Source organism: Equus asinus, chromosome 2 (assembly GCF_041296235.1).
Source record: "Equus asinus isolate D_3611 breed Donkey chromosome 2, EquAss-T2T_v2, whole genome shotgun sequence".
In the NCBI taxonomy this organism is placed as follows: domain Eukaryota; kingdom Metazoa; phylum Chordata; class Mammalia; order Perissodactyla; family Equidae; genus Equus; species Equus asinus.
In genome coordinates, this window is record NC_091791.1 from 124,704,647 (window position 1) to 124,731,212 (window position 26,566).

General features: G+C 35.1%; 1 protein-coding gene across 11 annotated transcripts in view; it reads right to left on the reverse strand.

Annotated features, from left to right (window-relative positions):
- The window catches only part of PEAK1 (pseudopodium enriched atypical kinase 1), a 298,588-nt gene that overhangs the window by 121,124 nt on the left and 150,898 nt on the right, over positions 1–26,566 (reverse strand). Inside the window, exons 3-4 of one of the 11 annotated variants that reach the window (XM_070504450.1) lie at positions 17,605–17,715; positions 4,099–4,172 (exon numbers count right to left, since the gene is read on the reverse strand). The exons of 8 other annotated variants lie outside the window; for them this stretch is intronic. The gene's annotated coding sequence lies outside the window, so the exon portion shown is untranslated. The remainder of the gene's footprint in view (positions 1–4,098; positions 4,173–17,604; positions 17,716–26,566) is intronic. 2 more of the 11 variants (XM_070504454.1, XM_070504455.1) reach the window with 2 other exon arrangements.

Here is a 26,566-nt window from a genome sequence, read left to right on the forward strand (position 1 = left end):
CATGTCAAACCCAAATTTCTTAGCTTGGGTTTCAAGACCCTCCACACTTCAAATCAATTATTATCTCCACTTTACAGATGAGAAAACTAAAGCACTCTGAGGTAACTTGCCCAGGGTCACACAGTAGAGGACTTGAGATTTCAGCTCAGGCAATTCGGTTTCAAAGTTTATGTCCTCAAGTATTATGCTACATTGCCCCTGTTAAGAAAGAGTTTGGTTGTGTGAATGTTACTTTGCAATTGTATTTATGGGTCTGTGGCTATTTCCCTAACTATATTATTCTCTGAGACAGTCTACTTCTTTTGTATGTTCACTGAGACCCTGTACATAGTATACACTTAATATGTTTCACTGACTGGTGTCATACTAGTGTAGTTGTTCAGGTAAACTATAATGCCAAGATTCCAACTGTTTAGAGTCAAGATCTCTGAATATGTAAGGTGGTTAAAATGCTTTTTGTCCATTCACATCCTTATCTGCTGTAGTTTCTGCATTTTCTTGTCTAAAGAAAGTTGTGGTATTAAATTTTCCTATATGGTTTTCTTGTCCAAAATATACAATGGTACAATCTGAGAAGAGGCTTACAAAAAAACAAAATGAAACCGTCAAATAACTAGGCATAATGGAAGACTACTCCTGATGTATTAAAGACAATCCTAGAAATAAAAGAAGTAGAAAGGCTATATCAAGCATGATGTTATGTAATCTCCAGCATGTGCAATGTTTAAATTCAAAACAACATTTAATACACTCACTGTTTTTTATATATCATGAATCCAAGAAAGTAAATAAACGGGGAGCCCCTTCAATGAGAAGGTGTTATGAATGTACGTTTCATGAGAGAAAGCAGCTTATGATACCCTTGTTAAATGCTAGGCAAAGTTTATGTAAATTAAATATTCATGCTTAGCCTTATGCTCTGAGTACTCGATCAATCCTCAACTAAGAAAAAAGAAAGAAAAATAAGTACTTTCTTTTTAATTCTGTCAAGTTCACAGCAACTGAAAATAAAAGGATATGTGCATAATGTTACACAGATGGAAAGACCATAACCAGGAACTCAGAACAGTCTCTCTCCTCTTCTCCTTTATCTTGTAGTTTCATGTCATTATATTGTCAGTTAAACTGACCTGATATGTTTCAAAATAAATCTGAAACACTATCATTTACAAATTCACAGAGATTAACCATATAAAAATATGATGAAAAAGTTGCCAATACAAAGAGTTAGGCATCCATACGTTCTTTCATTGATGAAAACTCATTGTTCTATGGTTTTGCAAGTAACAAGTTTGCGTCCAAGTTCATGATATACCAATATACCTGTTCTTAAAATAAGACAATAAATAACTTTGAAACTGGATCCAGAGATAATTAGCTACTCCAGAGGATGCTAGAGAAACTGAACACCAAGCCACCTACTTTCTCTACCACTATTTTCTGAGTAGCAAAAACGCAAACTTGGAGGAAACTTCAAAACAAAGTAAATCTGTTTAATTAAAAGATAGCTGGAGGAAGTTCTGCATAAATATCCTTTTGGATGCAGAGAAGAGCTATTAGTAGAAAAGCCTCACTCTTCATAAGTCTAGATGAAAACCAAGCATAACTCGATGCTGCTAGAATAACAAGACGAGCTATCATTTACTGTATGTCAAGCACTTTTCATTTATTAACTCCTTTAACCCCCCATCTACCTTATAAAGTATTACCATTCCTATTTTATAGATTAGGAAGTTGAAGTTCAGAGAGATTAAGTAACTTGGTCATAGATCTAGATCTGGGTTCATACACCTAAATTACAACAGATCTGGCCTCAGCTCTAACTCCAGAGTCTACGCTTCTTTCTATTTTACTACACTGCAGTTCTCAACCTTTAGTGCCTGTCACAATCATCTGGGATCTTTTTCAAAATATAGATGTATGGGTTACATCCCCAGTGATCCTAAATCAGCAGGTGTGAGATGGAGCCAAAACATCAATATTTTTTAAAAGTAGTTCAGGTGCTTCTGATGTACATCAAAGTAGTTGTAGTTATTACTAGACTGGAAAAAAACCAATCAAGGCAATCTAGAAGTAATTTCTTTGTCATTTTGCAATACTTGTTTTTCAGCAAATTTACCCTTCTAATTATATATTTTGTAGGCATCCATTAAATCATCCCATTTTTTATCAGTATGATAACCCTAAGCATATAAGGAGGCTTGGAGTAGTATGAGTAAACAGAGGCTCATTTACTATAGAAGGAACGTCAAATAAGGATTGATCACTTTCCACCAATAATGTAAAAAATGAACAACATACAGACAGAAGAAGTAAGAAAAATCCTGCTCTAATATCTTAATATAGCACACATTTTGGATTAGACAAAGAAGAATAAAACCTTATAAATAAACAGAAAATAATTTAAAAGAGCTCTCAGCTAAATCTTCAGAATCCTACAATTTGTAGAAATGAGATTTCAATACTGTAGATACAATCATCTCCAAAATGTTTTCTGCTTTTTCTGTAGAGAATAAGAAAAAAACCCCACCGGTTAATATTTTTTCTGGTAAATACAGATTTCTCTTGATTAAGAAAATAAGTTGATATTCTATATACGTCATTATTTTATGCATTCACTAAACATTTACTGAGTACTTACAACATATATGGCATTTTACTACTTCTAATCTTTTACCAGTTGCATTCTAATACCACATACTTCATGTTCTCATCATTTCCAAACTTGTACTTCTAACTGGGCTCAAAAAATACAGAGTTCTGTATCCATGTGGGTTCTCACATGACCTGAGTTCACAATAAGGTCATGTTAGATAATCTGCTTCGTCCTGGAACTTGTCCAGAGCTTCTGATGTAGGACTCCATTTAAGAAACTCTGACCTGCAAGGGCCCTCATAGGTTGCCTAGTCCAAACGCCTTATTATACAGATGAAGACACTGAGCCCTTACTCCACAGAAAATTTAAAAATTATATTTTATGACTGCTGTGGTATGAAGACAAATATGTTAATGTCATATGGTAAAACATCTTGTTCAATTTTAGTTCACTTTTTTCTTCTGATTTTAAAAGACATTAAAACATTTTCATGGGCCCCTAAAGTATTGAGGGCCCTGGGCACTAATGGATAAGATGGCCCTGGTTTTCAGTCCTTCATTTGACAGTTGAAACCTTACTTTTTACTCTCTTCCAGGAGACTCGATTCTGCCACAGGACTATACATGTGGCTTCTCTATGACTCAGGATGTACCAGCCCTAGAAAGCTCAGTCTTTTATTATCAGGCTACTCTAGTCATTCATATTCCAGCAGCAATTCAGAACCTACTTACTCAGAACCATGCAGTCCCTTAGAAAACCATTCTGAGAGAGTTAGTAGTACTCAATAGAGATCAGCTGCCAAGCCTCTGGGAATGAAACTATCCCAGGTCCCAAATGCATTTAAAAAGAATATCAGGCAGATCACTTCACTGGGATTCATGGTCTTTCACAATATGGCTAGTTATTACCTACAAAGACATCCTTACTCTAAGAACATGTACGAGGATTTCCTGGACTGGATTATGATTTTGTTTCTAGTAGATTTACTGTGTGAAAAGGCTCTATCATTCATAAAATGAAGGAAGGTGTAACGCTACTGTAACCAAAGAAAATCAAAGACTATTAAATTTGCCAACAATTAATCCACTTTAAGAAAACTGCTATTTTAAAATCCACTTTAAAATGGCATTTATCATTCTCGGAGCATACACTCTGATTGTTTTTTACTTTAGGGTCCTCACGTATGAGGGTCAGCTCAAGTCTTCTCCTCTCTAGGAACTCAATATTGATCACTTCTCTCATGATTTGACTTCTGATCATTTTTGTCATATATGTTATTTTCCTTTAGCTGTTTCTGATCTTTAATTCAACAAATGTTATTTTGTGACTATGATATGCCATGTATGACATGGTATATACAAAGATCAGTAAAATAAGACACTGTTAATTTCAAGTGAGCTAATTTCCCAAGAAAGTAATTTCAAGTAAGGGGAAGGATAATATAAAATATAGTAATGTTTAAAAGAGCGCAAAACATATAAGTGCCACTATAGGGTACTTACTGGATGAAGGAAGTGTCTGGAAAGATGGCATGCAGGTGATACCATTTGAGATGAGTCTTAATGAGGAAAGATTTCTTAGAATTGGAAAGAAAGTGCAAGAGAAACAGCATTACAAAGATATATAAACAGTAATGTGTCAAATATATTTACAAACCAACATGAAGTATAATTTGGATTACAACATGTAGTACTAGTATTAACTACTAGTACCTAGCACTTAGTATTAAGACATGAAAAGCAGAATTAGGGGCAAAATTGAAACATCTAAAAGGAATACTAACATCTGGGACCTCATTTTGTACTTTATTTGGATTCCCTACAGCTCAGCTTGGTGTTGGTCATGTATAATATTTGGCAATTGATTTAAGCTGTCAGAAAAAGCATCAACAATGTACATAATAATAATGCACATAATAATCCCCAGGCATCTCTCCAAAGGCATCTAATAATTACAGTAAGTATACAATGACGTAAGACACTTGATAAAAAAGTCCCCTCAAACTTATTATAAAATAGTTGTAGTCAATAGAGAATAGATTTGGGGGAAATAATTCTAACCTTTCTTGTAATATAAATTTGATAGTTTGAGAAATTCTAATAGGCCCCACTAATTTCATGACATTTCTTTCAGTGAAGCTCAGAAATAAAGTACATGAAAAGCTACATATAAGTGAGTTTCAATGCAAAAAGAATCTCTAGTCTTTTAGCCTGCTCAGTCCACTTTTCATTAAGTGTTCCAGACAGGTGCAAATTTAATTTAATAAAGAAAAACTGTAATGGCTTCCCAAGCAAAGGGAGGCAGCTTAAATTAAAGACAAAGTTTTACTGAAAACAAGTTGCACTTGCATAATCAGGAATTAAAGATGGCATTTTCAGTTTAAGAAACTGCCCAAATTAAACTGAAATTCAGAATTTTCTTGCAGTAAAAAGAAGATTGTAGAGTATAATTTTATTTTCAGATGTGTGCCAATATTAAAATTAAAATACCCAAATAGATTCACAATGCCAGAAATAAATGGGATAGTTAAATATTTGAGCAATATAATTACTTTACATGAAAAATTAAAATGCATGCAGATACAATGTAAGAGTTCATTTAATAATACATTTTAAAGGCTAAATTTGCAATAGAACAATTGTTATACTCATTTCCTCTGACTATTAATCTATTCACTACTCAAGTTTTGATGATCAATATCTTCCTACATAGTTGCATAAATTCAGGTTTTGTGTGTGTGTGAGGAAGATTGGCCCTGAGCTACCAACTGTTGCCAATCTTCCTCTTTTTGCTTGAGGAAGATTGTCGGTGAGCTAACATCTGTGCCAATCTTCCTCTGTTTTATGTGGGATGCTGCCACAGTGTGGCTTGACAAGCAGTGCTAGGTGCCTGCCCTGGATCCAAACCTGCAAGCCCTAGGCTGCCAAAGTGGAGCATATGAACTTAACCAGTATGCTACGAGGCTGGCCCTGTAAATTCACTTATTTACAAGCACCTCTGCCTGTGTTTAAATAGATATACTGTGAAATTTGAACAAAAACAGATATTTGCTCTAACACTACCATTATGACCCAAATGTATTATAAATGCTTCTTTGAGAGTGGTCCACATGAATCATATTTACCCTGGGATGCTTGCTTAAAATGCATATCCTTACTCCAACAATTCTTGGATCTCACCAAGATATAAATCACTGCCCTATCATTGTAATCAGTATTCTCACTTCCCTCTTCATCCTGATTAAATTCTATGGACAATCATGTTTTTCACTTTGCAAACATTCTCTTGTCTCTCCTTCCCTCTCTCTACTAGTAAAATGTCATCTCAACCATCAGCTTGCTCTAAGCTTGCTTCTGAGCACATGAACAGCCCCAGAGAAAAACTACACAACTATGCTGACTGTATTCATTTAAAATGTATTACCACAAGTCTTAACTGGGGACTTAACACTGTGAGACGCTGTTCTTTCCATATATTTACTTTGCCATTTTGAGATAACTATTTCACAAGTTTTCTTGTCTCCTCCAATCTCCAACATCCCTTTCCCACGTTACTTACTACTGATGACCTTGCTCCATACTTGCGTGGGAAAATAGATCTAATCAGATGAATTTTATTTCATTTTCCCACTAATTCTACCAACCTAATGACATCTGATTTCATACACTTTACCTTCACTACCCTGACAATGGAAGAAGTCTTTATGTCCCTCTTTAAGGCCAATCCTTCTACTCGTGACCAAGATCTCGTCTACTTGGACTTCTCAAGGACTGTTCCTGCAATATCTCTTTTCTGCATCATCAATTTCTCCTTTCTGTATAATTCCCACTGGCATATGAAGGTGCCTTAATCTCATTCATCTTAAAAAAAACAACTATGCCTTGCAGTCATGTCTCCCTCTAGGTGTGACTACATTCCTTCATTACCTTTCAGAAAAAAACTCCTCAAAGAGTACCTTTCACTGTCTCCCCACCCATTTTCTCCTCACCCAATACCATTCAGGTTTTTGTTCTCACTGCTTCACTGAAACACTGCTAATTAAGGTCACCAAAAACTCTATTTCCCTGAAGGCCAATGACCAATTCTCTGTTCTCACCTTATCAAATCTTAAATTAGCATTTCATGTAGTTGACCACTCCCTCTTTCCTGGAATACTTCCTTCTCTAACTTTCGGGATACCTCACTCTTCTGGTTTTCTTCTCATTTCTTTGGCTAGCTCCTTCTCAGCTTGTTCTATTGGCTCCTCTGCTAGAACTCTCAAGGTTGGAGCGACCAAGAATATCCCTAAAAATTGCTTTTCCCCTCTTTATCTGTTCTCTTTTCCTAAGTGATTTTATCCAGTCCCATGACTCTGGAGACCATCTAATTTACATGCTTATTATTCTCAAATTTTATCTCTAGTCCATATTTGTCTTTTTGAACTCCAGTCTCTTTTATACAACTGCCTTCTTGACATCTCCACTTGGATATCTAAGAGGCATCTCACACTTAAAGTTAAAACAGAACTATTGACGTCCAGCCTTTCTACTTGAAAAGCCTTCTCTTTTCAGTAAATGGTTCACCATCCACTCACTTGCTCAATCAAAAACTAGCTGTCTTTTTTTTCTCACTCTCTGCCCTCTCTCTTCCAATTCAATCCATCTGTTTAAGTCTTGCTAGCTCTACCTCCAATATATCTCTCAAACCTGGCCAAGTTAAGCTAAGAGTAAGTCCCTTTTAAGTGTCTGATGCCAGCTTCTGTGCAGTGTCAACTCTACTTCCATGCCTCTCGTCCCTGCCTTCTCCTCGTCAAACCTACATTCACCAGCCTAGTTGAAAGTCCTCATTTTCTCATTTAAAAAGCTGCCTTAGACATCTAACTAGCCTTCCTGCCTCAAATCTCTTTTTTTAAAATTACTTTTTACTGAGTTGATAGGTTACAATCTTGTGAAATTGCAGTTGTACATTATTGTCTGTCAGTCGTGTTGTAGGTGCACCCTTTGACCCTTTGTGCATACCTCCCACCCCATCTTTCTCCTGGTAGCCACTAACCTGTTCTCTTTGTCCACATATTTAAATTCCTCATATAAGTGGAGTCAGACAGAGATTGTCCTTCTCTAACTGGCTTATTTCACTCATCACAATTCCCTCAAGGTCCATCCATGTGGTTGCAAATGGGACGATTTTGTTCTGTTTTATGGCTTAGTAGTATTCCATTGTATATATATACCATATCTTCTTTATCTTAATCATCTGGTGATGGGCACTTAGGCTGCTTCCATGTCTTGGCTATGGTAAATAATGTTGCAATGAACATAAAGGCGCACAGGACTTTTGGAATTGCTGACTTCAAGCTCTTTGGATAGATATCCAGTAGTGGGACAGCTGGGTCATACGGTAGTTCTATTTTTAACTTTTTGAGGAATCTCCATACTGTTTTCCATATTGGCTACACCAGTTTGCATTCCTACCAGCAATGCATGAGGGTTCCTTTTTCTCCACAACCTCTCCAACATTTGTTACTTTTTGTTTTGGTTATTTTTGTCATTCTAATGGGTGTAAGGTGATATCTTAGTGTAGTTTTGATTTGCATTTCCCTGATGCACAGCAATGATGAACATCTTTTCATGTGCCTAGTGGCCATCCGTATATCTTCTTTGGAGAAATGTCTGTTCATGTCTCCTGCTCATTTTTTGATCGGGTTGTTTGATTTTTTATTGTTGAATTGTGTAAGTTCTTTATATATTATGGATATTAAGCCTTTGCCAGATGTATTACATGCAAATATTGTTTCCCAGTTAGTGGCTTGGTTTTTTTATTTCAATCCTGTTTTACTTTGCCTTGAAGAAGCTATTTAGTCTGATGAAGTCCCATTTGTTTATTCTTTCTATTGTTTCCCTTGTCTGAGAAGACATGGTGTCTGAAAAGATCCTTTTAATACTGATGTCAAAGAGTGTACTGCCTACATTCTCTTCTAGAAGACTTATTGTTTCAGGTCTCAGCTTTAGGTCTTTGATCCATTTTGAGTTTATTTTGGTGAATGGTGAAGAAGAATGGTCAATTTTCATTCTTTTACATGTGGCTTTCCAGTTTTCCCAGCACCATTTGTTGAAAAGACTTTCTTTTCTCCATTGTATGCCCTCAGCTCCTTTGTCGAAGAGTAGCTGTCCATAGATGTGTGGTTTTATTTCTGGGCTTTCAATTCTGTTCCATTGATCTGTGCACCTGTTTCTGTACCAGTACCATGCTGTTTTGATTACTATAGCTTTGTAGTATGATTTGAAGTCAGGGATTGTGATGCCTCCAGCTGTGTTCCTTTTTCTGAGGATTGACTGCTTGAGCTATTCGGGGTCCTTTGTTGCCCCATATGAATTTTAGGATTCTTTGTTCAATTTCTGTAAAGAATGTCATTGGGATTCTGAGTCAGATGGCGCTGAATCTGTAGATTGCTTTAGGTAGAATGGACATTTTAACTATGTTTATTCTTCCAATCCATGTACATGGAATGTCTTTCCATCTCTTTATGTCATCATCCATTTCTTTCAGAAAAGCCTTGTCATTTTCATTGTATAAGTCTTTCACTTCCTTAGTTAAATTCACCCTAAGGTATTTTATTCTTTTTGTTGCAATTGTGCATGGTATTGTGTTCTTGAGTTCTTTTTCTCTTAGTTCGTTATTAGAGAATAGAAATGCTACAGATTTATGTAAATTGATTTTATACCCTGCAACTTTGCTGTAGTTGTTGATTATTTCTAAAACTTTTCCAATGGATTCTTTGGGGTTTTCTATATATAAGAACATGTCGTCTGCAAACAGCGAGAGTTTCACTTCTTCCCTCCCTATTTGGATTCCTTTTATTTCTTTTTCTTGCCTAATTGCTCTGGCCTAAGTCTCCACTACTATGTTAAATAAGAGTGGTGACAGAAGGCATCCTTGTCTCGTTCCTGTTTTCAGGAGGATGGCACTCAGTTTTTGCCCATTGAGTATGATGTTGGCTGTGGGTTTGTCATATATGGCCTTTATTATGTTGAGGCAGTTCCCTCCTATCCCCATTTTGTTCAGAGTTTGTATCATAAATGGCTGTTGGATCTTGTCAAATGCTTTCTCTGCATCTATTGAGATGATCATGTGGTTTTTATTCCTCAGTTTGGTGATGTGATGTATCATGTTGATTGATTTGCGGATGTTGAACCATCCCTGTGTCCCTGGTATGAATCCCACTTGATCACGATGTATGATCCTTTTGATGAATTGCTGAATTCAGGTTGCCAAAATTTTGTTGAAAATTTTTGCATCTATGTTCATCAGCGATATTGGCCTGTAGTTCTCCTTTTTAGTCTTTTTCGTGCTGTCCTTGTTCGGCTTTGGTATCAGCATGATGTTGGCCTCGTAGAATGTGTTAGGACATGTTGCATCCTCCCTAATTTTTTGGAATAGCTTGAAAAGGATAGGTATTTAATCCTCTCTGAAAGTTTGGTAGAATTCCCCAGGAAAGTCATCTGGTCCTGGGGTTTTATTCTTTGGGATGCTTTTGATTGCTGTTTCAATCTCTTTCCTTGTGATTAGTCTGTTCAAATTGTCTGCTTCTTCTTGAGTGAGCTTTGGGAGATTGTAGGAGTCCAAGAATTTATCCATTTCCTCTAGGTTATCCATTTTGCTGGCATATAGTTTTTCAAAATATTCTCTTATAATCCATTGTATTTCTGTGGAGTCTGTTGTTATTTCTCCTCTTTCATTTCTGATTTTGTTTATTTGACCTTTCTCTCTTTTTTTCTTTGTAAGTCTCGCTAGGGGTTTGTCAATTTTATTTATCTTCTCAAAGAAACACCTCTTTGTTTCATTGATCCTTTCTACTGCCTTTTTTGTTTCAATAGCATTTATTTCTGCTCTTTTATTATTTCGCTCCTTCTGCTGACTTTGGGCCTTGTTTGCTCTTCTTTTTCTAATTCAGTTAGGTGTAGTTTAAGATTGCTTATTTGGGATTTTTGTTGTTTGTTAAGATGTGCCTGCATTGCGATGAATTCTCCTCTTAATACAGCTTTTGCTGTATCCCATATGAGTTGGAACGGCATGTTATCATTTTCATTTGTCTCCAGGTATTTTTTTATTTCTTCTTTAATTTCTTCAATGATCCATTGCTTGTTCAATAGCAGATGGTTTAGTCTCCACATCCTTGTGCCTTGCTCAGGTTTTTCATTTTAATTAATTTCTAGCTTTATAGCTTATGATCGGAGAAGATCCTTGTTATTATTTCAATTTGTTAAAATTTGTAGAGGCTTGCATTGTTTCCCAACACATGGTCTGTTCTTCAGAATATTCCATGCACACTTAAGAAGAACGCATATTCTGCTGTTTTTGGATGGAGTGTTCTATATATGTCTATTAAGTCCAACTGTTTTAGCATTTTCTTTAGCTCCACTGTTTCCTTATTGATTTTCTGCCTGGATGATCTGTCCATTGATGTGAGTGGGGTGTTGAGGTCCCCTGCTATTATTGTGTCATTTTTGATATCTTCTTTTAGGTTTGTTAATAGCTGCTTTATGAACTTTGGTGCTCCTGTGTTGGGTGCATAGATATATATAAGCATTATTTCTTCTTGATGAAGTGTCCCTTTGATCATTATATATTGGCCCTCTATGTCTCTCTTTATCTGCCTTATCTTGAAGTCTGTTTTGTCTGATATAAGTATTGCCACACCTGCTTTCTTTTGTTTGCTATTAGCTTGGAGTATTGTCTTCCACCCCTTCACTCTGAGCCTGTGTTTGTCCTTGGGGCTGAGATGTGTTTCCTGGAGGCAACAAATTGTTGGATCTTGTTCTTTAACCCATTTTGCCACTCTGTGTCTTTTTATTGGAGAGTTCAATCTGTTTACATTGAGGGTGAGTACTGACGCATGAGAGCTTAATGCTGTCATTCTGTTGCTCGTTTTCCAGTTTTCCTGTGTTTCCTTTGTTTCTTGTCCTGTGTGTTTTAGTCTACCCATTGAATTCTGCAATTTCTTAGGCTGGGTTTCTTAGATTGTCCTTATTTATGTTTTGTGTCTCTGTTCTGTTTTTTAGTTTAATGGCTACCCTGAAGTTTGTATTCAGAATCTCATGTATAACATAGTCCATTTTCTGGTGGTCTCTTACTTCCTTAGCCTAGACTGTTTCAGTCCCTTTCCCACTCCCCTCCTAAATTATTACTTTCATCTCTTATTCCAACTTGTGTTGTGAGTTTGTGGTTAGAGTGATAAGATTGTCTTTGCTTTGGTGATTTCCTTCCCTTTATCCTAATGCTATAGTTGAATATTTGCTATCCTATTTCAATTCTAGCTATTTGTCTCCCTAATCTATGTTTTGTGACCCCTTTCTCCCTTTTTTTCTTATTTCAGGTATGAGAGCCTTCTTGAGGATTTCTTGTAGTGGAGGTCTTGTGAATAAAAATTCCCTTAGCTTTTGTTTGTCTGGAAAAGATTTAATTTCTCCCTCATATCTGAAGGATATTTTTGCTGGATAAAGTATTCTTGGCTGAAGATTTTTATCCTTTAAAGTTTTGAATGTGTCACTCCAATCTCTCCTACCTTGTAAGGTTTCTGTAGAGAAATCTGATGAAAGTCTGATGGGGCTTCCTTTGTAGGTTATTTTCTTCTGCCTTGCTGCCCTGAGTATTCTTTCTTTATCATTCATTTTTGTGATTTTTACTACTATATGCCTTGCAGTAGGTCTTATTACATTGACAAATCTAGGAGATTTGAAAGCTTCCTCCACACACATTTCTCTCTCAATCCCTTGATTTGGGAAGGTCTCTTCCATTATTTCACTGAGCTCCATTTTCCTTTTCCACACCCTCAGGAACTCCCATGATTCTTAAGTTGCATTTTCTCACTGAGTCAGCTATTACTCGGAGATTTTCTCCATTTTTCTTAATTCTTAGTTCTGTTTCTTCCTCTGTCCAGAGCCATGCAGCCTGTCTATCTTCGATTATGCTAATTTGCTCCTCTATGGTGTCTATATGGGCATTGAGGGCATTCGTATTCTGTTGTATCTGATCCACTGTATTTTTCATCTCTAGTATTTCTGATTGATTCTTCTTTATAGTTTCAATGTCTTTTGTGAAGTAACTCCAGAACTCATTGACTTGTTTCTCTGTATTTCCCTTTACCTCATTGAGTATTTTGATGATAGCTATTTTGAACTCATCTTCACTTAGTTTACCTATTTCCAAGTCCTTAGGACATATTTCTGTGTTTTTATTGTTTTTCTTGTGGAATGCAGCTTTTATAAATTGCTGGATGGTAGAGGAGTGGCTTTTGCCCATGATGCTATTATTTGGTTGCAGTTACAGCCTGTCCCCAGTAGATGGGGGTTGAGATCTGGGCGTTCTGACCCCTCCGCCTTCAGCCATGATGGTGGCAGGCAGGGGAGGAGGGGCAGTTTCTCTTGTGTGCTGACCTGGATTCAGATCAGCGGTCGCTCTCTGGTCTCCCGGGGTCCTGGCTGGATGGGGTTGCCCCACACGAAAGCTTTCCCCTGTTAGAGGGTTTCCACTGCACAGGCAGTGAGAGTCCTGGATGAACCCGGATGTGCAGCCCCTCCCCCACTCCTTCCCGCACCTGCGGCAGTGATCCCAGTTTCCAGCGGAGGGAACAAAGTTCTCTCTTACCCTGTTCCAGCTCCTTCAAGGGCGGCTCCAGCCTCTCTGCCCTCTGTCATTTGGCTGCTGTGGGTCTCTGATGATTTCTGTTATTAGGATTTTTTTTTTGGTTGGAAAGCAGTTGCTCTTTTTGGTTGTAATTTGGAGGGGAGAGAGTCCCGGGTGAGCTCACGCTGCCATGTTGCTGACGTCACTCTCAAATCTCTCTCTTTCTAAGCTACTCTTTACATTATTATTAGTCACTGCTCAAAAACCTAACCCCCTTGTTAGGGTATTCAAAACTCTTCATGATTTTAACTCAACTTATTTTTCCAGTCCTATCTCTCAGTGCATTCCCTTCAACCACCATCTAATTATGAAGGACTACGTAACCATTTCCCAGAAATGACGTGTATTGACCTACCTCTAAGCCTCCAGGCTATTCCTTCACCCTAGGAACAATCTTGGAGTACAAAGAACACTGCTCTGGCATTAGGAGAACTGGGTAAAACTTCCAACTCTGCCATGTGTCCCCTCTGAGTTCTATTCCTCATAGGTAAAACAGGACAAAGTACAGCCTCAGGATTAAATAAGAACGTATTTCAGAGTTCCTTATGAGTTCTACCAGGTACACAAAATACTGCCAAATTCCTCTAGATAATGGCTTTGCAATTTTACAACGCTACAAATACTTAGAGAGTATCCATTTCTTCACATACTTGCTACCACTGAAATATCAACTTTAAAAATTTTTGCCAATCTGGTAGATTAAAACAATTTTACTGTCTTTAAAATTAGTATTTCCCTGACTATTAGTGAGATTGAAAATCTTTCTCAATGTTTATTGGCTATTTTCTTTTCTTTGAATTCCCTGCTCATATTCTTTGCCCATTTTCTTATTTCCTCCTCCCTTTTTCTTATTATGCATATAAATACTTGCTCTATTTTATCCATTGAAAATACGTTTTAATTCTGGTACTTATCCTTTTAATTTTTTAAAGTGCCAATTGTCATAAAGAAATTTTTATTTTGATATATCTAAACTTAATCTTTTTAAATATGGCTTTTGAAGACCTTCCTTACTTCATGGTCATAAACACTTTCTCCTAACGTTTGCAAAATGTTTCTTATATTTAGATTTTTATTACATTTAGAATTTATTTTTTTGAATGGAGTGAAGTATTTAATATATCTTTCTAAGTGCATACCTTTCATTGAATAGTCCATTCTTTAAATATTGATTTAAAATACATTTATTGTACACTTAAATTGGGAGATATACACGGGTCTGTCTCAGAATCTTTACTCTGTTATTGATGTAGTTGTCTTACCCTATGCCAGAATCACACTGTTGCATTTTATTGAATGCTTTTTGCAGGCATTATTGAGATAACTGCACATATTTCTCCTCTAATAACCAACAAAGTAAATTACACAAATAGATTTTATAATGCTGAACAATCCTTGCATTCTTGGGATAAATTCTATGTAAATAATACATTGGTGAATTCAATTTGCTAATATTTTATTTATGATTTTTCTTTTTTAAAAATTTTATTTTTTCTACACAAACCCCCCATTACACAGTTGTATACTCTTTGTTGTGGGTCCTTCTAGTTGTGGCATGTGGGACACTGCCTCAGCGTGGTTTGATGAGCAGTGCCATGTCCGCACCCAGGATTTGAACCAACGAAACACTGGGCCGCCTGCACCAGAGTGTGCAAACTTAACCACTTGGCCATGGGGCCAGCCCCATATTTATGATTTTTTAGTACTATCTCCAGAAGTGAGACAGCCTTGTAGTTTTCTTTTTCTTTTTCTTTTTTTCTTTTCTATGTCCCTCTTTGGTTTGAGTATTAGTGTTATATTAGCATCATAAACCAGTTGGGTAGGATCCTATCTTTTGTATACAACATGCAAGTTTACATAAGATTTCTTTTAAAGCTTCCTAGAACTCACCTATAAAACCTTGGCCATTGTAGGGACAAATCTTTAAACTTATTCTCAATTTCTTCTTATTAAGTTAATCAAAGGTCTTTACCTCTTCTTGTGACAATTTGAATAAATCTTATATTTCTGAAAATTACCCACTGAACCTAGGCTTTCATATTTTATTATTATAAACTTGTACATAGAGTTCTTATAACTATACAAATTTCTGTATCTTTAGTTATGCTTCCTTTTTAATTTCTAATATTGATTAGTATCTTTTCTTTCTTTTTCAGACTTGCTAAGATTTTTTTTAATCAATCAACACTGCTGTTGGATTTCTGCTTTTATCCTTATTAATTTGGACCTTTATTTTCTTTGAATTATTTTATCATTCCTTTTGAAAATTTTTAACTCAATTATTTAATTCTTTTATTTAAGCAAATAATTTTTATACAGTGAAACATGCTTCCATAAAAATTTTAAGCAATACAAAGAGTACAAAATAGCAAGCAACAAGCCAACCAATAACCCATTACCCAGAAAGAAAAAGTGTTAACATTAGTTGAATATCATTCCACACATCTCTCTAAGCATATATGAAGGTAAACGGATAACTCCATGTCTCTAGATTTACATTTTTCCTTCCAATTCTTTGTCCTTCCTTTTAAACTGTTCTTAACTTCAAAAAGCTCTAAAATTTTCCTTTTTTCAGTGAATGCAGTGTCATCCTGCATGTCTCTGAGGATAACATATTTATTCTAAACTTCTGTTTTGCTGTCTCTATTAACTCTGATTCTTTGGGTTTTTTCTTTTGTATAGTTTGGTACCCTCCTTTATAGTATTAGTTTCTTGAAATAGTTTGTGATTTGGGGCTGTGAATTCATCTTTGTTTAGGCTTTAGAGATATCTTATTAGTCTGTGACTGATGTATGTGATTAAAGAACTATTGTCTTTAAAGGAGGGGCAAAATTTTCCAGTGGGTAATGAATATGGGGAATATTTTGGTGGTACCTATCCTTTCTGGATATTGACAACATCTGAGTACTGCTTTGGCTTTTAAAGGACCCACATGGCCTGGTTTTGTTTGACACACACCAAGGAGAAATGAAGGTGGGGAAAGGTAGATCCACATGGCTGCTTGTCCAGCAGACTAGACATAAAGCACCCCTATAGTCATTTATATCTTTCACAGTATTCCAGTCCTGTGCATGTTTTAGATTACGGTTCTTATTTGCATTCCAATCCCATTTTTAAGAGGTCCTTCATGGTTTCTGGCCAATTTTGCTCTTTTTCTTTCCTATTGCTGTTGTGTTTGATTGATACTGTATATTTTTGGGAGGGGGAGGAAAGGATTATTTTTAGGGATGTGAAGTAGCAAAGGGAGGCTTCAGCATGTTCTCAGTGTACCATCTTGCACTGGAAGTTTCCAACAGATATGTTTTGGCAGAGATAAACGGACAACGTTGTACATACTTTTAAAGGAAAATATGTTCTTTCACTATACTTTCCTTTCTATTGAAGTATGATCTTATAATAGTAAGCACAGGGTGTTATCCAGTGGTTTATAACCCTAGATGCATATTATTAACCTAAGAGAGCTGCGAAAACATATTAAAGTCTAACCCCAGAAATCCTGTTTTAACTGAACTGAAGTGAGAACCACTGGCATAGTGGAAAAACTACAGGCTTAAGGACCAGACAAATCTGAGCTCAAATCACTACTGTGCACTGTGACTTTAGGCAAGAAACAATTTTTTGAGCCTTTGTTTCATCTGTAAATTGGGTTTACAAGATTGTGGTGAAGATTAGAGATAATGTAAGAAGCAAGACTAACATCAGGCACAGCAAATAGCAAATGCTTAATAATTGTTAGCTCTTCTAAAGCCATTTATAAGTAAGCAGACAAAAAAACATGGCATTAAAAAAGAGATCAAGTAAAACAGGACGTCCTTTCATAAAATCTTACAATGACTAAAATTTAATTCCAAATCTCACAAAATTGTTCATTGGAGTTGACAATCATTGCCAGATATTCCAAGCTGAGAGAGACTGTGGACTTTACAGAGTGTTCCTGTCACATTTCTTTGTATCCCCTGGGCTCTTTTAACATTCTTACTTCAGTGCATTTCATTTCAAAGGACAACTCTCTAGGCTATTACAAGGTTTCTGAGCCATTCTTCAATCCTACATTTCAATATCTGAGAGTAAAAACAGCTAATAATAATGTCAACCTGGTTATATGTTTCTATTTGCACTCATTCAAATATTTTGTGAGAAATAGATGGGCATTTTGAAGTTGCAGGAAATGAGCAGAATAACTAGAAAGCTGTGGGACCCAGGAATTAAAGCAACTTTAGTGTCCCTGATGCATGAAACAATCTAATCCTAATTATAGCCAGCTGGAGACAGCTCCATTTTCAGGGATGCTAAGATCATTAGCCAAACACAATGATACCAATTTGCTGATAAGTAAATGTGCATACCTTTATCATTTGTATCATTCAGAAGAACAAGTATGCCACTTGCCATAACATAACTTCCTGAATTCTTTAAAAAGTTTAAACTCATGTCCAAATACAGCTACAAGTATTCACCTATCGACAACAGAGAAAAATTATTTTCTTTCAGTTCTTCAAATTGTTTAAATGTTCATAAATTATTAATGTTCATATACATTACAAAATAGGTCTTAATTTTTCAAATCTTTACTATAAAAGTAGATCCACAGCAGTACTAACAGTCAAATTGATAATAACAACTTAATTTAGAGGCCTACACTAAACATTAAGAAGTCCTGACTCCTGCTGTACTCAATATACATTTACATGGTAAATTATCTGACATTGATTTTTAATATATGAGACTCCCTCAAAAACAAATTCTATGGCCAATAAGCACACAGAAGTGTTCAGAGTCACTAGTCATCAGTGAAAAGCAAATTAAAATTCCAACAAAATACCACTACAAACTGACTAGAATGGCTAAAATGATACATTGTAACAATACCAAATTCTGTAAAGGATGTGAAGTAACTGGAACCCTAATATCTTAAACGTAAGAGTGAAAAACACAATCAAGGACATTTATGCAAAACCAATAGCTAACATTATATTCAATGGTGAAAGACTGAAAGATTTCCCCCTAAGATCAAGAACAAGACAAGGATTCCCACTTTCACCACCGCTGTTCAACATTGTCCTGGACATTCTAGCCAGAGCAATTAGGCAAGAAAAAAATAAAAGCCATGCAAATTGAAAAGGAAGAAGTGAAATTATCTTTACTCACAGATCACATGATCTGATAGAAAGAAAATTCTAAAGAACACACACACGAAAAACTACTGGAGTTAATAAAAGAATGTAGCACAGTTGCAGGATACAAGATCAACACACAAAAATCAGTTGTATTTCTATACACTAAAAATGAACAAGTTGAAAATGAAATTAAGAGAACAATTCCATCTACAATAGCATCAAAAAGAATAAAATACTTAGGAATAAATTTAACCAAGGAGGTGCAAGACTGTACAATAACAACCACAAAACATTATTGAGAAAAATTAAAGGAAATCTAAATAAATGGAAAGACATCTCATGTTCACGGATTGGAAAACTTAATACGGTTAGGATGTCAACATTCCCCAAATTGATTTGGTGGTTCAATGCAATCCCTATCAAAATCTTAACTGCCCTTTATGTATAAATTGACAAGCTGACTGTAAAATTCATATGGATTCTCAAGGGACCCTGAATAACCAAGACAATCCTGAAAAAGAGAAACAAAGTTGGAAGACTCATACTCTTCAAATTCAAAACTTATTACAAAGCTACAGTAATCAAAACAGTGTGGTACTGCCATAAGGACAGACAAAGGGAATAGAATTGGGAGTCCAGAAATAAACCCAGCCATGGTCAACTCAGTTTTGACAAGGGTGCCAAGACCATTCAATGGGGAAAAGAATAGTCTCTTCAAAAAATAGTGCTGGTACAATTAATATCAACACGTAAAAGAATGAAGCTGGACCCCTACCTCATATTATATGCAAAAATTAATTCAAAATGCATCAATGACCCAAATGTAAGCCCTAAAACTATAAAATTTTTAGAAGAAAACAGAGGAAAACTTCATTATTTTGGACTTGGCAATTGATGCTTAGATATGACACCAAAAGCACAAGCAACAAAAGAAAATATACATATATTAGGCTCCATCAAAATTAAAAACTTTTGTGCATCAAAAGACACTTCTAAGAAAGTGAAAAGACAACCTACAGAATGGGAGAAAATATTTGGAAATCATGTATGTAACAAAAGGCTTGTATCCAGGATATATAAAGAAAGAACTCTCATAATTCAACAACAAAAAGACAAGTAACCCAATTTAAAAATGGGCAAAGGACTTGAATCCACTCCTCCAAAACAGACACAAAATGGCCAAAAAGCAAATGAAAAGGTGCTCAATGTCATCAGTCATAAGTAAAATGCAAATCAAAATCACAATGAGATACCACTTTAATCACTAGGATGGCCATAATCATAAGAACAAAAAATAACAAGGATTGGTGATGATGTGGGTCTCACACATTGCTGATGGGAATGTAAAATGGTATAGCCACTGTGGAAAACAGTGTGGCAGTTCCTCACAATGTTAAACATAGACTTACAATACAACCCAGCAATTCTACTGCTAGGTATATACCCCAAAGAACCAAAAAGAGGGACTCAAACAGATACTTGTATGTTAATGTTCATAGTGGCATTATTCACAACAGCCAAAAGGTGGAAGCAACTCAAGTGTCTACTGAAAGATGAATGGATAAACAAAATGTGGTAAATACATATGATGAAATATCATTCAGCCATAAAAATGAATGAAGTACTGAAACACGGTACAACATGGATGAAACTCAAAAACATCATGCTAACTTAAGGAAGCCAGACACAAAAGGCCTCATATTGTATGATTCCATTTATATGAAATATAGAGAACAGGTAAAACCATACAAATAGAAAGCAGAATAGGAGTTGACATAGGCTGGGGGAGCATGGGAATGGAGAATGACTGCTTAAAGGATAAGAGGTTTCCTTTTGGGGTGATGAAAATGTTTTGCAACTTGACAGAAGTGGTGGTTGCACAACATAGTGAAGGTACTAAATGCCATTGAATTGTGGCTTTAACACGGTTAACTTTATGTTAAGTCAATTTTATCTCAATAAAAATAAATAAATGATTAAGAAAAAATTCTGGTGCCTCTTACTAGCAAAGTTATTATAACTATTCTGGGTCTTGCTCAAAGAGGACACACAGCAAAAAAGATTCAGAAATTACAAGAAGCAAACGATTACAGTTGCATTACAAAAAATTATCTTTTATTTCACTTAGGAAAATATAAGACGAAATACCTTGAGGGATAAACAACCAGTAATCAAAAATATTGTTCTGCTTAGTTTTCTATAGAATTACTGTTATAGAACTTTTGGTCGGACACACAATTTTTCTTGGCTCCAAAACTCCACTATAGGAAAAGTAAACAGTAAACAAGAGAGGAGACAATATCATTTGAGAGTTGTCAATGAAATTTTAGAAGCTGGAAAGTAGATGAACAGGTTCAAGTATTTGCTCAAATATCCCCTCCTCAATGAGTCCTATCCTTACCAACCTATTTAAAAAATTCAACCTCTACCCTGTCTACTACTTCCAATCTCACTATCATACTATACTTTTGCAGAGGAAGATTACTAATGGGTAATGTAAGTTATTAGGTTTATTGTTGACATTTGTTTCCCCCCACTAGAATATATGCTCCATGAAGGTAGGTATTTTTGTCTGTTTTATTCCTTAATGAATCCTCAGTGCCTGTAACTGTGCTTAGCACATTATGAGTACTAAATAACTATCTGAGAGAATGAAGTAAATTAGCAGACCAAAGGAAACTAAACACTAAGTGCCTGGGGAGGGAAGAGGAAGAGGGAGAAACCAGTAAGAATCATGTCATGTCTTAGGTAACAGAATTTGCAGGCAAGGACTTGTTGTAGGAATGAAAATAGGAGACTGCTTGAACGTTATTAATAACTCAGAGCCCAGAGACTCATAATATTCAAAATGCCCAGGATATTCAAAATTACTTGACATATGAAGAACCCCATGGGAAAAGACAATCAACAGATGCCAATGTTAAGATATCACAGATATTTCTGACAAAGACATTAAAGTGGCTATTAAAAAAAAAACAACTTGAAAATGTAAGGGTAAAACCTCTTGAATCAAATGGAAAGCCAGAAAGTCCCAGCAAAGAAATGGAAGATATGAAGAACAACCAAATGGAAGTTTTGGAATTGAAAAATACATTTTAAATTTAAAAACTCACTAGGAGGGCTCCAAAGTAGATGATAAAGGAAATAGTCAGTGAACTTGAGGATAGTTCAATAGAAATTATACAATCTGAACAATAGAGAGAAATAAATTTGAGGAATAAAAAATGAAGAGAGCCTCAGGGACCTGTGGAAAAATAACCAAAGGTCTAGCATCGATGTTACTGGAGGCCCATGAGGAAAGGAAACAGATTATGGTGCTAAAAAAATAGTGGAAGAAATGATGTCTGAAACTTCCCAAATTTGGTAAAAGACATAAACCTATGGATTAAAAAAGCTCAGTGAACTCAACAAAGGATAAGCTCAAAGAAATCCACACCAGGACATCATAATCAACTGGTGAAAACTAAAGACAGAAACACAGCTTGAAACCAGTCAAAGAAAAACAATAGCCTTACAGAATTGATTTGAATGACTATAGATTTCTCATCAGGAATTGGGGAAGGCCAGTAGGAAGTGGCACAATATTTTAAAAGTGCTGAAAGAAAAGAACTGTCAACCATGAATTCTATATTCAACAAAAATGTACTTCAGGTATAAATGTCAAATGAAACTTTAGATAAAGGAGAACAAGAGAAAAGGCTGCCAGCAGATACGCTATAAAAGAACTGCTTTTTCTGTTGTTCAGGCAAAGAGAAATGCTATCACAAGGAAATCTGGAAGATTAGGAATAAAGAATGAGAAAGAGAAATGATAAATACCTGGATAAACATAACAACCTATTTTTGTCTCAAGTTCTTTAAAATATGTTTGACAGCTGAAAGCAAAAAATTATAATATTGTCTGATATTTTCAATACATGGAGTATAATATATAAGGGAAACATAAAAAGGGAAAAGATAAAGCCAGTTATATGGTCATACAGATTCTACATTTTACTTGAAGTGGTAAAATATTGAGTCTAAGTGGATATAAGAAGTTTAGTATGTACATTGTAATCCCTAGAGCATCCACCAAAAAATTTTTTTACAAAGACGTAGTAAAAAACACAATACATATATTAAATGGAATACCAAAAGATGTTCAAACAAGGCAGAGAAGGGAAAACGGAATGAAAAACAGAGGGAACCAACAGAAAATAAATGGCAGATGTAAATTCAAATATGTCAATTACATTAAATGCAAATAGTATAAACATGCCACTTAAAAGAGATAATCAGAATAGATTTAAAAAATCATGACCCAATTATTTGGTATGTACAAGAAACTCACTTCAAATTTAATGATATAGGTAGGTTAAAAGGAAAAAGATATAATATGAAAACACTAATCAAAATAAAACTGGAGTGGTTATATTATCAAGTAGACTTCAGAGTAAAGAGAATTAACAAGGATAAAGAGGAATCTATATAATGATGAAAATGTCAATTCACCAAGAAGGCTTAACAACTCAAATGTGTATAAACCTAACAACAGAGAGTCAAAATACAAGAAGCAAAAACTGACAGATCTGAATGGAGAAACAGACAAACCTACAGTTACAGTTGAAAACTTCAACACTACTCCCTCAGTAAACAATAGTGGATAAAAAAAATCAGCAAGGATATAGAAGAGCTAAACAACACCATCCACCAAATTAATCTAATTGACATTTACAGAACACTTCATCCAACAACAGTATAATATACTTTTCAAGTACATTCACCAGATACACCATCACCCAGGTCATAAAAGAAAACTTAAGAAATTTAAAAGAATAGAAATCATAAAGAATGTTTTCTGACCATAAAAACAGACATTAATAACAGAAAGGTAACAAGAAAATCTCGAAACACTTGGAAAGTGTCTAAACAAATAATCCATGATTCAAGAGAAAGATTCAAGGGAAATTAGAAAATATTTTGAACTGAACAAAAATAAATTACAAACTTTCAAAATTTGTGGGAGGTAGTTAAAGCAGTGCTTATAGGGAAACTTACAGTATTAAACACTTTTATTACAAAAGAAAAGTCTGAAACCAATAATCTAATAATCTAAGATTCCACCATGAAAAAACTAGAATAAGACCAAAATAAACCCAAAGCATGCAGAAGTAAGAAAATAATAAAGATAAGCATAGAAATAACTGAAATAGAAAAGAGAAAAACAATAAAACCTAAAGCTATTTTTTTTTTGGTGAGGAAGATTGGCCCATAGCTAACATCTGTGCCAATATTCCTCTATTTTGTATGTAAGATGCCACCACAGTATGGCTTAATGAGCGGTGTGTAGGTCCACGCCCAGGATCTGAACCTGCAAACACCAGGCCACCCAAGTGGAGCACACAAACTTAACCACTACACCACCACGCTGGCTCCTAAAGCTGATTCTTTGAAAAGATTAATAAAATTGATACATCTCTAGCAAGACTGACAAATAAAAGAGACAGGACACAAATTACCAATATCAGGAATGAAAGATGAGATATCACTACAGACCTTGCAGATATTAAGAAAAGATAAAAAGGGAAGACTAGAAACAACTCTACACACATAAATTTGACAAGTTAGATAAAATTGATCAATCCCTTGAAAATCACAAGCTACCAAGACTCACCTCAGATGACACAGATAGCCCCGTAACTATGAAAGAAAGCGAATTTGTAGTTGAAAGCCTTCCTTGAACACATACACACCCCTCCAGGACTAAACGGTTTCACTGTCAAATTCTACCAAACATTTAAAGAACAAATAGCAGCAATTTTGGAGCAGCAATTTTGGACAATCTAGTCTAGAAAACAGAAGAGGAGGGAATACCTCCAACTCATTTTATGAGATCTACTTCACCCTGATGCCAAAACCAGGCAAAACAGTATGAAAAAAAAAATTTCAATCAATCAAGACTAGACCCATATCTCTCATGAAAATAAATATAAAAGCCTTCAACAAAATGTTAGAAAATCAAATCCAACAATACATGAAAAGAATAATGAACCATAAACAAGTGGGGTTCATCCTAGGAATGTAAGTCAAATTCAATATTCAAAAATTAATCAATGCAATCCACCATGCTAACAGCCCAAAGAAGAAAATCTAGTCATACCAACTGATATAAAAAATTTATTTGACAAAATCCAACACCCATGCATAATGAAAACTCTCAGCCAACCAGGAATAGAAGAGAACTTCTTCCACATGTTTAAAGGGCATATATGAAAACCTACAGCTAACATTGTAGTGAAAAACTGAACACTTTCCCCCCACAGTAGGGAACTAGGCAAGGATGTACACTCAGTATTATCCTGGAAGTCCTAGATAGTGCAAATAAGGCAAGAAAAAGACACAGATTGGAAAGGAAGAACTAAAACTGTGCCAATTTGCAGATGACACTGAAGTTGTGTACACAGAAAATCCCAAAGAATCTACAAAAAATCTCTTAGAATTAGTAAGTGAGTATTGGAAGGTTGCAGGATACAGGTCAACACACAAAAATCAACTGCATTTCTACATACAAGCAATACACAAATGGGTACTAAAAATTTTAAAAAATACCTTTTAGAACAGCTCTAGAAAAAAGAATAAAAACAAAATCCTTTGGTATAAATCTAAGAATACAGGTACAGCAGCTGTATGCTAAGAACTATAAAACATGAATGGAAGAAATTAAGGACTTACATAAATGGAGACATACTATGTTCATTGGTTGGAAGACCAAACATAGTAAAAATGTCAATTTTCCCCAGAATGATCTACAGATTTAATATAATTCCAATCAAAATTCTGTTTTTTTTCTACTGAACAATATACCATGAAAATTTTCCCATATCAATAAACATTCTTTTATAACATCATTTTAAATGGCAGTATATTCTTTCATTTTCTAGATTTACCCTAAAATCAGTTATCCATTTCTTTATATTTTGATGTTTAAGTTGTTCCAGATTTTCTCTAGTATAAATATGCTTTAGTGAACACCCTCCTAATTTAATCCTTGCAAATATCTTTATCTCCTTAAGTTATATAGGTACATAGATTTTAAAAACTTTTGATATACATTTGTCAAAATGCCCTCAGAAAGGTCTTTTATTTTTAAATTTTGACTCAAAATTTACTTCCTCTGCAAAACTTTCTCTGATTAGCCCTTTCCTATTGTTCTATCTGTGTAACTCTTTGGTCTCAATAAATTAGTTATATTTATTGAAACTTATAAGCAGTTACTGCTTTAATAAGACATTAAGCCTCTAGGCTATTTGCTTACAAAGTACATAATATGTCTTAGAGGAAATCTAAGAGAGGAGAAAATACACAGAGTATTGATAAACTTATGGGCTATAAAATGGCCAAGAAAGGTGGCATAAAAAAATGAGGTGTTGGAATTAAGTGGGTAACTCTAATTTCCACGAATGGAGCATATTCTAATCATTTTTATATTTTCCTATTGTTCTGGTTTGTAAGCCCATTAAAACCCCGTGGCTGCAGGTAGGGTTTTTGCATTGTCTATATTATCTTCGGAATTAGTGAAAAAAGTTCAAGTTCTGGAAAATTTTGTCAAATTTTCCATATCCTCAAAATTCATATATGCCCTCTCTAGATTTCTGTCATGACTCACTTATAAAGCATGAAATTGAATGCTGATGTCTTGTGAGTGAAAAGGGTAATAACAACTCAGCAGCACTGCCTATTGTGTTTTATTCTACTTGTAAAAAGAAATCACATACATTAAAATAAGACTAAAGTCTCAAACTGCATTTTCAGAATTTGACATTACTGCCAAACAATTAGCTAGTACTAATTAGGTCCAACATTGTGAATGTTTCATTAAGAAAATATTAATTAGCTCTGTTAATTATGAATGTCACAGGAAAGCCCAGCTACTGGCACTCTGATCGTGCTGTTATTTGTTTTTAGGAATCATTTGCTGAGAATCGTTTCCTCTAGTTTTATTTCTATGCTTCAAATATATAAGCTTAAAACATGGTGGCTCCTCGTATTGCCTGTTTCCTGCAAATATTAACCAAATATGTTAAAGCAGGAGCATATTTTACATAACCACATATGTCAGACTAAATTTGAGCCAAGAAGGAGAACGAATGCAACTCACATCTGATTTATATTTGGCAAATATACAGATATAAGCTTCTGGTTTGAATGCCTAC